Consider the following 11,607-nt stretch of genomic DNA (forward strand, 5'->3'; position numbering starts at 1 on the left):
GGCGGGGCGAGTGGGAGTGGGCGGCCGCGCCGCTCTGCTCGGTTCATCCATTAGGAAGCAGTCGTAGTTTATGCGTCGCATCTGCATTTCAGACCGATTATTGTACCTAATGACGGTTGGTTGCTAATATTTCCTCAATCTCTCTCTTAGTCAAGCGCTTCTTCTTCTGTATTTTCGTGTGTAGCGACGTGTAATGCGCTAGGCATTATCGGCTTTGTTTCAGAGTATCTCCTGTACTGCGTTAAATTTCCTTACGTTCCTTTTTCTAAGCTTTGCTACTGTTCTCACTTTATGCCGTGCAATATCATCTGCTGTGTTTGCTAAGCAAAAAAAAAAAAAAGAAAAAAAAAGAAAAAAAAAAGAAAAATGGAAAAAGAAAAAAAAAACGGAAAAAAGAGCAAGTGATGATGTCATCATGCTTTTCAGTGTTAAAATGTTTCAGCGTTTATGTAGTCACAAAAATGTAGTAAATAAAAGGTTGGATTTTCCAGCACTTTACATTTAGCCATCTCTTGCCTCCTTTGTATCTGCGGGTATGGATCACCACGGTAATCTGCAGAGCTGTTTCCTTCTGTGGGACGGGGTGCACCGCGGGCCCGCAGGATGAATGGTTCACTGTAGGAAGGGATATTGTGTTCCTCCCCTGTCACTGCTGTACTGCCCCACCGCCCCACAGGGCCCCTCACATCCACCCATCACAGAGCACCGTGCTGGGACAGCCCCACACCACCCACCCAGTCCCTAATGAGGGATCAGCGCCTGCTGCAGAGGTAATGGCCTTATGGGCGGTGAGCTGTGCTGCCGAGATGAGGATTGGCCCTTCATCATTCTCCCCTAAATCACAGCATCGGCTGCCTATATCCCAGTGCATGGCCTGGGTGCCGCTGGCAGGGTTTTTTCTCGGGGCTCTGCAGGCTGGGCCCGCTGTGCGGTTTCTTGGTGCTGTGGAATGGAGGAGGTGTGGGGCTCCTGTCGGGGCTCCCCTGAGGCTGCTGTCCTGAGGCCATGCTGGGACATCAGGGCAGTGCCCATCCAGGGCAGGCACAGGGGAGAGGGAGGACCCCATTCCCAAAACTGCCCCTCATCACCAGAGGCGATGCCGTAGCACCTACCTTCAGCAGCATCGCCTGGGCCAAACATTGTCCCCAAGGGTTCCTTGCTGCTGGGGACACCTGGGAGCCTGCACAGCTTTTGGCGTGTCTCAAGACAAAGCGACTCCAACACACACATCCCCTATGTGAGTGTGCTCAGGAAAGCTCAGCGAGGCACGTGGAAAATGCAGAACTTGAGTGTCACAGGCTTTGTCTGCTGAGCAGGGCCACACAGCGAGGAGCAGAGACAGCGAGAAGGAAGGAGCAAAGCAGGTATGTGCCGGGCTGAGCAGTGTGCTGGTGACAGCTCGCGTGCCCTCAATGCACTGCTGGTAGTTAACCAGCAGGGCTGATGTTGCTCAGAGGGAAGCCAGCTGAGATACTATAGGAGCGACCGTGTTGGGCACAGACACCCTGGTGGCGTGAGGACGAGGCCAACAAATCTCCCCAGTGACTGGAATCTCCCCAGCGATGCACAGAGATCCGATCTTGGTGCGGCATTCAATCAAGTCGGTGACACGGAGCAAAGGATACTGCTTTAATCGCCCGGCTAGGCCGCAGACATCATTAGTTACTCATTATGATGTGTTGATGCCGGCGTGCTCACTACCGGTTGTGTACGCTCGCTATCAGACGTTTTTCTCATCAAATGGGATGTCAATACCTTAACATCTTAATGAGTTACAGTCAATACCCATTGCAATAAGGCTGGTCTGTTCTCGTGATTCTATCTGCCCTCAGGGTTTTCATTACAATGACTGCTTTTTCCAGGTAACTGATAGAGGAGCTATGGAAATTCCATGTAGAAAGGAACATCTGTGATGTTTCTCACAGCGACAGGCCCAGGGCTGGCGTTTGGGATGCAAAAGCCACATCCAAATTGCCTTTTATTTTAAAAACCTTTGTTACTTAGGAGAGGACAGCAGAAGCTTCCTGGCTCCAAGTTAAATACTGGGTTAGACATTTCTTTGCTGTTTATGGCACTGAAGACCTGTGTGGCTGCTGGATCTACAGGAAACAGAGAAAACTTGTCATATTTTTAGCAGTCACTGAAAATAGCAAAGAGCTGCTGTGATTCACATAGGAAAATGCCATGTCCTAATGCCCTTCATGCTGGAGGTGTACAGGTGACAACTGTGATCCCCAGCCCAGCAGTGAGCTGCCAGCCAGGCTCCATCCACAGCAGCAAGCAATTGGTGGGTGTTCCCTGTTATCCTCATAATTAGGGTATGGGTAGCATTAAAAATAATGCACTCAATTTAAAAGGGTTGTTTCAATCTCAGGCTTGCTGTGGGGAGTCATCAGTATGAGGATACACGTTAAAAACAAATTTTAAGTCACTGAAGAATTGTACAGCCCTGCTTTTTCAGAGCATTTGACCTTAGAAGTGCTTCAGCTTGCTCCTTCCTTATATCCCGTGTAGATTTTTGCATTACACCTCACTTGGCAAACACGAATTGCAGGAAGTCAGGTGCCACAGGGAACAGGAGCACTGTGTTCGGGTATCGGAGCTGCGCCCCACGCCTCAGGAAAGAGAACAGCAGTGCTTGAAGGGCTGGGGGGACCCAGAGCCTCAGTTTTCCTCCTCCAGCACAGGGGAAGAAGTGTTTGCCTCCCACACTGAGTGCTGACATGTTTAGTTCAATCTGACTTGCAAAGAGCGTTGTGGGCCTTAGGGAAAAGGTGCTGCAAAAATCACAGAATATTTTCCTGCTCTCCCTGGCAGGGCGGCACTAGTGTTATGGATGGTCCTGCTGCCATGCATCTCCCTCTGGCTGACAGTGGCAGCAATTCGTGTATATAAAGCTAAGGGGACCGTTTAGAAGGCTCTTGCTCTAAATAATCTGCTAACACTTGTGATGGATCGAAAGCTGAAAAGTTGAGAAGTCGCTGTTTTCAGGGGATTTTACAGCAGAAATGTGCACATGTGTGGCTTGGGAGCTGCACAGGAAAAGAGCTGGCTCTCAAGCAGTGTATTTTCTTTACTCCTCCTTCTATTTCATAGCCCCCATTATTCATTTTAAGTTTTACTGGTAGTTTATAAGTTAGCCAGCTGTTCTTTAACACTGTTCTCTTATTTCAGGTTTTCTTGATTGGATCGGAAAGAATGCAGACCCAGCCTGGGGCAGAGGGAGTGGGGTGGCCAGAGCCAATGACACAGCCTGCACACAGTGGGGTTAGCAGGCGCCTGTTTTGGGGAAACCCAGCTTACAATTTAGAACAAGCCTCTAATTCTGATTCTGCATTTATATTTGTGGGAACTGCTCCCCAGGAGAGCATCCAGTGCAGCACAGCCACTGGCAGCCCAGCAGCCAACACTGATGCTCCAAATCTTTTTTGTGCATTGAAATAGAAGTGTATTCCTGCCTACTCCTTAGCCGAAATGAGGGTGTTGCTTCAGTCTCACTAGACTGGAAATCATACAGGCACGTCATATGGAAAATAAACAATTATAAATATGCAGCCCTTCACCAGCAGTTACAGCTCATCCTTCCTCCCTGCCTGGATTTCTGCGCTCTGTATTCTGCCTTAACTTAATGGTTTCTCTTATGTTTTTTTTTTCTTTCAATGGCAAATGATGCTTAAAATACCACAGTCAGAACTGCTCTTCTGGCGTTGTTAGTGTTTGCTGTGTACTTCATCTACAATTTCTGAGGATGAAAATGAGTCTTAAACATCTCGAATAGCTGACAAGGTAATAACAGCAAGTCACGAATGAATGATTGATTTATGAATTTGTGTAAGTATGGCCACTGGACACCTCCCTGTCTGTGTACCGTGTGTGCCCTGCCTTGCCAGGGTACAACCTCACTCATGCAATAACATTTTTTCTATGCCCGCTGCAAGCGCCACACAGAGGAGCCTCATTGCTCTGCAGAGACTGTGCCATGAAAAATAAACACTGACACCCAAACTCTTCCAGCAGGTAAACACAGCCTAAAACACTGCATAAAGCAGCTGGTGTGCTGTGGGGAGGGAAGGGAAGGGAAGGGAAGGGAAGGGAAGGGAAGGGACAACCCAAAGCAGCCTGTCCCATCCTTCTGGCACTTCTGTTATACAGCTTCTGTGTATGCTAGGTGGGAATTCATGTTTTGTTCCTACATGTTTTCCTCTAGTTAAACCGAGCATGGGTTTAAGGTAACTGAGGTTCCAGGGGCAGCAAGCACCATGGCCCAAACAGGAAATTTGAAGTCAGATTTTGCTAGGCAGTGTGTGTGCAGAACTGATTGACACCTGCAGTACCTCTGCTCTCTGAGTGACGATTCCAAAAGGCCAGTGCTTACATTCAGATATAATTTCTATACCGTGCCTTTGACACGCAGATGAAGGTAGGTGTGCCCGTGAGACCGGCTGTCTTCCGTTTGCACTACCAGCTGCTGCCATACTGGTGCAGTGGAGCCACGTTGAATTGGTGCTTGGAGCTGTGGCCAGGTAAGGCTTTCAGCACCGGGTGTGCAGGGGGAGGCTGCTACCGGTCTGGGAGGGACTGCGGTGCAAACAGGTACTTCGAGGGGAATGCACTGCTGGCATGTGGGCACACATAGGAGATGTGTGGGGCTGGGGTGGTGCATGCACTGCTGGAGGCGTCCTCACTGCAGCAAGGCTGTGCTGGGACACCAGGAAGGCACCACCATGTGTTAGGGTGGTCCCAAGGATGCTGCTACTTGCAAGCTTTGGATGTGTCCTCTCCCATCTTTGCCCTCAGTCCCCTTCACAAGCGATATGCCTATTAATTTAAAAAGAAAGAAAAAAGATTGCAAGTCCTGATATGATATTTTTCTTTGCCAAGTGAAATGCTGAAAGCATTAAATGCGTAAAGTGAGGGATGTTGTGAAACAGTTGAGGAATGGCTTTACATGCAGCACGTATTTGTTGTAGCCATACTGCTGACAGCTGATGATTGTTTACCATTGGCGCTGGATGTGGAAAAGTGGTCTCAATGACAGCAAACAAATAGGGGCAAAGCCCTCCCCCTTTCTTACAATCGGATCAAGGCCATGGACTCTGAGCATGATTGCTGGGACAAGGCCCTGTTTTTTGCAGCATGATCCACGTATACAAATCCCACAAGGAGCAGAAGACACAACTGCAGTATTTATTTGACATTTCAGTTGAGAAGGAGAATAAACGTGTTCTGCACTCATCTTTTTTTTTTTCAGCAAAAACAATTAACTTTGGAACAAGGGCTTTGATTGCTATCTCTCTGACATCACCTTTACATTGATGCGATTCTATAGGCTGCGGTGGGGTCATTGCTGATTCACACTGGTGTGAGAAGGGAACAAACAGGCTCTGTGCTTTCGGGGCAGTGAAGGTGTGTATGTTCTGTGAAAAGAAAGAAAGTCGATTACACATCTTAAAGGGAAAATAAGTTAGCCAGGAAATTCAGATGGAGCCAAAAGCATTATAAGCAAAGATACTGCAACGATGTTCTAACTGTACTGCTAGTTTAAAAATATACATAGCCTAATTAAGTAAAGATTGACTTAGCTATAAATATGTACAGTTATCTTTTTTGTTTTCAAGCTCTAATTGACATCCAAAGGTGAGCAATGGAATATCTCACTGGAACTTTAGGGGTTTCAGTGTGCCGTACCTTACTGCCTTTGTTTGAGATCCTTGCATGAACGTCAATTTCCTTTCCCTTTCAAACAATGTTATGCAGCATGAGAATAAATCAACTCTAAGGACTACAATTACAGGCTAACTGGTGTGAAAGCAGCAATGAATGCTCACCCAAATACAGCCACAGTGAAATCCTAGCTCTGTCTGTGTGAAGGGGAGCTGACCTTTGTACATGGGCCAAGGATTTCACCATTCATGATATTTACCAGGCACAGATATATTTTTTTCATGTCAAGGTAGAATGAAGTCTTTCAGTGTCCTTCTCTCTGTGCTCATTTTGTGCTGTTGTTGCTATTATACCCTCAGTTTCCAGAGGATGTCAGACTCCCAGAAAGGTAACTTGTTTTGATTGGCGGTAAAGTTTACCAACATTACACTTGAGATGGTGTGGGCTTAATCATATCAGAAGAGCTTTGGTGTACTTAGCACACAGCTGGGAATGGGCCCAGGCAGCCCTACCAGCCAGCAAGGTGAGCCACTGCATCGTCACCACAAGCAGTACGGCTACAGGACAGCAGCCAACAGGTGGCATTTTAAGAAGTGCTTTTCATCCGAAAAAGAAAGAAATGGGGAACCAGTGAAACCTAAATCTGGGTAATTTTCATATGTCTATACTGAAAAATTAATCCTGATGACTCCATGTGCAACTCTTTCTGTTCAGTGCCATTTCGATTTGGTCCTTACTAATAACATGTGGTGTGTCTTACTGAGTGGCCAGGCATATATCAGAAAGGCTCTGGATAATAACTAGGCAACAAAAACTTTTAGAACCAGGCCAGTTTTGCAATAGCTGTGGCATTTCCCTAATAAATCCCAACTCACTGCCTACTTTATTAAATGACAAGCTTCTCCTGTAAGCCACGCGTGTGGTTATGTTAAATATTGCCCTGCATTTAACAGTGTGCTACTTTCCTGTCCTACTCTCTCGCAAGCATAATAGGAGCTGCGGCATTCATTTAACCTGGGTGGAACTGTCTTCTGCACTTGTTGTTCCAGAAGGTAATCGCTGTGCTACGTAAAGGATTTATCCTTTTCATTTGCAGTGCACACAGTAAACTGCCTGTAATTTGAATACAGTCAGTGGTGTGGCTGTAGTAATATTCTTTATGTTGTGGATGTGCTCACTGCTGGTGTTCTCCCAGCTGTATTTGCGTGGTGAGATGTACAGCACAATGATATTTTGCAGGGTGCTGGTCCTGCTTCACCTGTGCCTGCTGGGCTTCCCCATGAGCAGCCAGCAGTGGTGGGGCACGTGAAGGTGGAGGACATGAGATAGGAGCTGCACAGTGGAGAGGAGGGGGCTAGAAGGTGCCAACCCTTCTGGCAGGGTAGGAAGCCATGAGCTGGGAGCGGTGCTGCCTGCTGCTGCAAATGGGCAGAACAAAAAGGGCTGAGGAGGCCTCAGAGGGTGAACCCAATGAACTACCAGATGGAGTTACACCAGTGATTAATTTTGTGCAGTTACTTGTGCAGAGCTGCACTGGAAATTACTGCAAGATGGATCAAAGCATTAGCAATAGAAAAACAGCATTGCAAAAGTCCAAATTCCAAATTCCTCCTTCCAGTGTTATTCACTCACTTTCCACTGAAATTATATGAATAGGGTGCTTGGATTCCTGCCAGCTCACTGAAGTGGGTAACCAAGGAGTAGCCTGTGGATACACCTGCTCAAAAATAAACTGCACTGAGTGGTACGAGATGACCCAGACTGGAAACAGTCCTTGTGCTTCTCCTTTCCTCAGAACTTCTGCTGCTGACAACATCTTGCCATTGCTCTTGGCAAGCAAATGTCTCTAGCTTCTGCTCAGGGAATGTTGGGGCTTGCTGCTGCTACACAAACTCCAGTTTTCCCATGGAAATGTATACATCTTCTGATTAATGTTTCCATCGAGTTTAGTCCTGAATAAACACGGGGTAATGTCAGAATTCATCAGCAAACTTGCACAATCCCCTTGAAAAAATATTGAAGAAAAATTGTTCCCAGCCTAGAATGAACATTGCAGCCAAAAAAAAAAAGATCTTCTATGTAAAAAAGAATTTCTCTCTCTTTCAGAAATTAATGATCTATTCACAGACCTACAGTTTACTTTTCAGTGTTTTATGGCATGATTTGTCAAGTGCTGATTGAATGAAGCCAGCTGCTGCAGTCTTACCAACTAAAGGAATCTGCTGCATGAGAACAAGGAGTAGCAAAGTGTTGAGTCCAGGAAATGATTTCTGGCAAAGAGTATAAGCTTTCTTTTTGAGAGGGGTGCAGTTATCACCCTGTTGTTGCCACAGTTCCATCCTAACTTAGCTCTGGCTGCATCTCCAGAAGGACAGTGCTGCTTGGGAAATAAAGGTATTTGAGAGCATGTGGGAGAGAAAAGTAATCAGGTGCCATTTTAATAATTTCAGTAAGTGAATCTAAGAGATCAGAACATGGTAATAGCTATATGATTTTTACTTTAAGATGGCTGAACAGTAGGGAAATTAAGCAGTGGGGTTGTTGGTATGAGCCATATGAAAAGATAATTCCCTGTAAGGTAGCAAACCTGTATCTAACAGCAGAGCACCTATTGATTTGCTCTTGTGTTTGTTTACTTCTCTTCATAATATTTAACACCAGCCCAGTGATTTATATTTCTAGGAAAGACAACAACAAAAATCCCTGTTCCTACTTTGCCATAGATCCCCATTTACCCGACCTGGGGAAGGTTTCCTGTGGACATAAATCCATTTACTCATCCAAAGCATTTATACCAGGGAGAGCTGATGTAACAAGCAGTGAATCAAGCCCACTAGTCAACATTTTCATAAAGTTTCTAAAATTAGGTACCTAATTCTGTACTTAGGAACCCAAACAAAGGTAGGCAGATTTTCAAAAATGCAATAGATGCTGCCAAAGTCAGCAGGAGCTGGAGATTATTTTTTCTTTGAAAATCAGGCATTTATTTAAAAGCCAAAAAATCATGACAGTCTGATGTTGGACATCCTGGGCTGAAGGGTTTCACTCCCTATGCCTGTGCGTAACATAACACTGTATCAGCACTGAGTGCACAGAGCTCTCAGCAGGAAGTACTCTGTGCCACATGGCTATAACCCATCTTGCCTGCCTTCGGTACAGCAGCCTATTTGGGAATTCAAAACAAAAAGATGAGTTTGTTTTCTTCATTGATCTTGAGACAGGCCCCAACTGTAACCAGGAGAGGCCCAGGGGCTGTTCAGACTTATACTCAGAAGTACTGGAGCCTGAAGCCTATGGCTACAAGACAAAGGAAGACAGACATAGGAAGGACAACTTTCTCAAGCTATCCTCGTTATTATGGTTATAAGTACCTCCAGAAAGAATTATGAGGAAATCTGTTCTTCCATTCAGCTAGACTTACTTATGTGTATACATTGAAACCAACCCCAAGCTGATTATAACCCCTAAAACAAAACATTTAGAACATAAGGCATTTTAATTATATGAGTTCATAATTCTCTCAGTAACGGTTGGCTCTTCTGTTCCTACAGATTAATAAATCCCTGTAAGCACATAACTCATTTCTATTTTAATGCTCTGTCCAAAGCAGTTACAATCTATGACAAATTACAGTTAATTCTTCACAGTTTGGTTATTTGGCATTTTTTAGCAGATCTCAAGTTCGTTGCACTGCAGAATGTATCTTCAGATACTATTCAGATTTTCTAACTTCATCTTTTGGCTGCAATATTCTCCCAAGCACGGTGGTTTTTACCACAGAGGCAACCATGTCAGAAGCAGTTGTGCTGCATCACTTAACTGGCAGTAATTACCTGCAGGAATGGCAGGAATCTCGATCTGCTGCATCAGACGTCACTTCTGTGACGATTAATGCTGAAAGGTCTCTTAGAGGTGTCACTAAAAATACACTTTGCTCCAGGCTGCAGGGACAGTGCCAAAAGAGTAAAGTGCTGAAGCTCTGAAAGAAAGTGCAGCCATATGTTTGTCTTGAAGAACCTTTTTTGGAAAACTTTCTGTGAAAAACAAGGCTTGTTCCTATTGCTATGGGAAGAAGGCTTATGTGACAGCACTGTGTCACGCTGCCCCAGGTAAGGACTTTTAAAATCCCAAGCTCTTGTAAGTGTTCCTACTGAGAATGAGGCTGTGATGGAAACTTGCAGTTTTAAGCACTGAGAGCCTCTGTGACTGCAGACACTGCAGCATGCACTCTCACCTGTGCAGACACCGAAGATAATCAGACGTGAGATACAACCTGATAAGAAACGAAGTTTTGCTTGTGCTTGTGCTCCCAGAGGCAAGTGTTGGTTGGGGCTTGGCTGTTAAAGATCTCTCAGTATTTCTAAGATAATCCTGCTTTTGTGTGATGTGTAACACAGCCATACAATTTTTTAGATGCTTTAGGTTTGGTTTCTCAGGTCAGAAGCACATTTTGGTTCTGTCATTGTTCTCAAAGAATTTTCAAGTATGCGTAAGCAAATTCTCATGGCTGACCCCCCCCAAATGCCATATTTTCTGTGTGTATTCACACAGTGTACATCATCTGCTTGCTGACTGAGAGGAAAAGTATGAGTCCAAGCCATTTTTAGCCACTGTAGCCAAACGCAGTCCACATCTTTCTTTGAGCTCTTCATCCTCATTTTGTTTTTAGTATTATTCATGAACTATTGTATAATTAGATTCTTCCTGTCAGTCTCATTTTTCTGTCTGCAGTGTCTTTGGTTGTTTGCCTGTTTGTTTTAGTTCTGTTAAATGTCTGTGTAGTCAAAAGTGAAAGAGTCTTTCTTTGTCTGGACCCAAAGCATGGATCTCAAACATTTCCCTTCCTCAGTGGATCAAAAAATTATCTGAGTCAACTTGAGAAGCTGACCTGAAATCTCCTACACAGCCACGTACATGACGAGCATGCATATCACAGCTGCCCTACTCTCGTCATATCCCTTAGGATTATCTCCTTCTCCTTGTGATAAGAGGTTTTCAGGCTGGCACCTACATTTCCAATTGGCCTGAATGCTGAAGAAACAGGAAACTGTGCTTAATATTTGGCCCATTAGTTAAGAAAACACAGTGGGAAAAGTACTTGGCGGAAGTGCTTTCTTAGAAGCTGGGCCTGTTTGTGTCCAGTGATTTAGTTAAAAAAAAAAAAGAAAGAAAGAAAAAAAGCCAAAGAGAGATTAAGACTTCAAAAATGATTAAAAATTAAAACCTATGTGACGCATAACAGCGTAAGGGCTATAGTTGTATTTAAACAGTAGGAAGATAGATTTGATTTTGACTGCAAAGCCAATATTAGAACAAGCTACAAACTAATTTGCAGTTTTTGACAGCAACAATAAGTGGATGAAGGATGTGATCTTTCTTTCACATGGTAATCACCAACGGGAGGATCTGACAGGTGGCTGAATCATGCCCTGGGTAGTCATGCTAAACTTCACACGTATGTTTATTCACTCTACTTGTTGCTCAGTCAAATTCCTCCTTTTCTAATTCTGGATTGCCACATTTGAAATTATGCTGCATCCGGGGAGAGCTCCTGGCCTGCAATAGCCAAGCAGGCCTGCAGCAAAGACACAGGGCAGCAGTGACACAGGGACCATCACAAGTCACTCGTGGAGCTCAGGCTGCAACCTCAGAGTGTTTCTCGCGCTGCTCTGCGTCTGTCGGGCTGTGACTGGAAGGACAGGTGTTCGCAGGGCAGATTATCCGCCCTGTATAGTGATGCCTATCTGATAAATGAGAGAGGGAAACAGGTGCAGTTTGCGCAGACCAAATAGAGTAGAATTGAGTCGTTCTGTGTTTTGTACGTTTTGTAACGACGCTGCCCGATCATCTCTCTGCAAGAAGGACCGGTTACGCTGCTCCTCGGTGCCTCCGTCCGCAGAGATCCCGGCACAGCTGGAGAACGGCCTTCCGAGCGGCCGGTGC

Source organism: Meleagris gallopavo, chromosome 12 (assembly GCF_000146605.3).
Source record: "Meleagris gallopavo isolate NT-WF06-2002-E0010 breed Aviagen turkey brand Nicholas breeding stock chromosome 12, Turkey_5.1, whole genome shotgun sequence".
Lineage (NCBI taxonomy): Eukaryota > Metazoa > Chordata > Aves > Galliformes > Phasianidae > Meleagris > Meleagris gallopavo.